General features: G+C 38.0%; 1 protein-coding gene across 24 annotated transcripts in view; it reads left to right on the top strand.

Annotated features, from left to right (window-relative positions):
• The first annotated feature begins 1,005 nt into the window (after positions 1–1,005).
• The window catches only part of LOC122258357 (sex-lethal homolog), a 49,530-nt gene continuing 48,035 nt past the window's right edge, over positions 1,006–2,500 (top strand). For 8 of the 24 annotated variants that reach the window (XM_086535034.1, XM_043024229.2, XM_086535033.1 and 5 more), the window contains exon 1: positions 1,035–1,290. The gene's annotated coding sequence lies outside the window, so the exon portion shown is untranslated. Of the gene's footprint in view, positions 1,291–1,432; positions 1,720–2,500 lie in introns of those variants that run through there. The other 16 variants (XM_043024224.2, XM_043024222.2, XM_043024223.2 and 13 more) reach the window with 6 other exon arrangements.

Below are 2,500 nucleotides of genomic sequence, written 5' to 3'. Positions count from 1 at the left end.
AATGATCTTATCAATAATGATAAAACTCATATAAGCAAATACAATGCTTTAAGATATTCTTAAAGCCAACACTACTTTTCCAGCGCCTTGCAGTACATGCATCGTCAAAAGCCATATTTCCCGTCATGAGCTTTAGAAATGATAATGTATGTAGAATATATTGCATGAATGGCTTTTGCAATTGACCGAACACGTTGTTCCTATGCTAAGGAACCGGCCTTAGGTCGTTATACAGAGGGAGCATGCATGCAAAATTACCATAATTTTTATGAGTTTGTAATTCATGGAATGAAGATCATATAGGTTGTAATGGAATACAAAAATAAATATATATATGTGATTGAGATGATAGGATAAACAAAATCAAAAATACAATGTTTTTAAGTCTGGCACTAATGCTATGAGGGATCGGAAAGATAAATACAATAAACGCCTAAAAATGCGGTCTCTAGTTGGTAAAAAAGGATAAGATAATGATCCTAAGATTAGATCTAAATAAGTCAACTTCAATTCCCGGGTTAGAGGGGAAGGCATCTGACCGGACGCCAGAGTACGAGAAACAAAGAGAAGTTAAAATGGAAGAGTACAAGGACAAAGTCGGTGTGCCGCTGCTGGGCTTGGAGATAAGGACCATGGCGATAAGGGAAAGCGTACTTTAATTCAAATTTTGCACGTCCGATTGGAGAGATGTTAAAATGATTATGTATTTGAAATTATGAGGTAGTTAGACTATGACGTCGTTACGTATTAATTTCACAAAGGCGAATTTTATATACATGTTAGCGGAGTTTAACGAAGTAGCTTTCAGTTGTTTTAACTGCCAGATTCTACTGTTTCTTTGATTAAAGGATCCTTAGTATCAACGGACAAGCCTAAAAGCGACATTCTAATAATCTGATATTAAGAAAAATATAAATGTATCATAGTTCAAATACCAAACGCCGACTTTCTTTGAGATGTTGACGAGGAAAAAAGAGTCATCCAAAAAAGAGATTTAGAAACTCCCTCCTTCACCATTTTCTTTGAAGAGCAGTGATGCCACGTCAAAATCGATAGCCATATTTAGACAAAATCCTTCCACCTTGGAGTCCACCAACCCATCGAGAAAAAACAAAAGACACAATCGAAATCCACCAAACACCGAAAACCAGACGAGGAAGGAGCCCAGCGCGGAAATTAAGAACGAATAATCCGAGAGGTTGGCACGCGTGAGTCAATGTTTGTGTGCCCCACGCGCGTCCACCCGGCATCGCTCTCGCCTCCAAAAGCTACATGTTTTTGTTAATTTAGGCAAGTAAAACCGATTTTCTCTGCTCGAATGTTGTGTGTGGATGTGGATATTTATCCTTGGAGGGGGAGGAGTGGCGGCAGAAGGAGGAGGAAGGCGATGAGGGGGCGAAAAGAGCGGAAAATAGCAACTGGCGGGGGTTTCGAGGGAGTGGAGCTGCGCCGAAGCCTCGAGTTGCACGGGATTTTCATCTTCGTCTTTTTTCTCCCTCATTTCGCTCCCTCCGCCTTCGCATTAGCTCTTCCAGCTCTCCCTGCCCTTTCTTTCGCACGGATTCGCACTCTCCTCCGTTCCTCCTCCGTGGATTGAGTGGTTAAACCGAGTTTTTTCGCCTTTTTCTCTTTTTTTCCCCCGTGGCTTGGAAGAGAAAGAGGGAGAGAGAGAACGAGTGATAAACACGAGAAAAGGGCGATTAAATAGCCAAAAAAAAGGTGATAATGCGGTTGATTTTCTACGTTTGTGGAAGGTGATGATCTGTATTGGTGGTTATCTGTCATTTTTCGTTCTATCCTCGTCCACGTGGGAAGATAAATTTTTTTTTAACGTCGGGAATAAATTTTTCAAAATTATTTTTGACAATTGTTTATATTTAAGTAACAATGATTGTGTGTATATTTTTATTTTTTGATTTTTATATATTGATATATTTTTTTGTGTTGGTGTTATACCATGAAGGTGAGTAGTTTTTGATAATGGTTCTTGTCATTTTTTATTGTATTTGTATTAAAGTAGTAATGTAATTTTTTGCAGTTCATAGGAATGTGTATATTGTTTAATTTGTTTCTCTAACTCAGTTACGATAGTTCATGAAAAATGTCACGCTTGAAGGATGTGGCTAACGTTCATTTCCCATTAAGTTTTTGAAATTTGTTATTCATTAAAAATTGGAAGTGTAAATAACAGTTTTCAGTTGATGTCACAGAGATGTGATGATTAATATCAACAGTAATTGCTGTACTGAAATTCACATAATGAATGTCAACTTTATATATCTCCAAATTTATACAAAAATCCTGCAACATGGTATATCTTACTAATGTATTCTCATGTCCATCACAGGCCTCCTTATCTGGCAAAGGTCTCACCAAAGCTCGATCACTTTGATTCTGACAAGATAAAGCTTATTGATCTCCTTGACAATTTATTGTCGAATAAGAAACCAGTCCAAGCTCGTATCTTGCCAGAATGTAGATGATGTAGGTTCCGTAGCCT

The sequence above is a fragment of the Penaeus japonicus genome, unplaced genomic scaffold (assembly GCF_977035675.1).
Source record: "Penaeus japonicus unplaced genomic scaffold, GWHDUDI00000001_assembly GWHDUDI00000042, whole genome shotgun sequence".
Lineage (NCBI taxonomy): Eukaryota > Metazoa > Arthropoda > Malacostraca > Decapoda > Penaeidae > Penaeus > Penaeus japonicus.
This window is presented reverse-complemented; position numbering and strand designations above follow the sequence as displayed.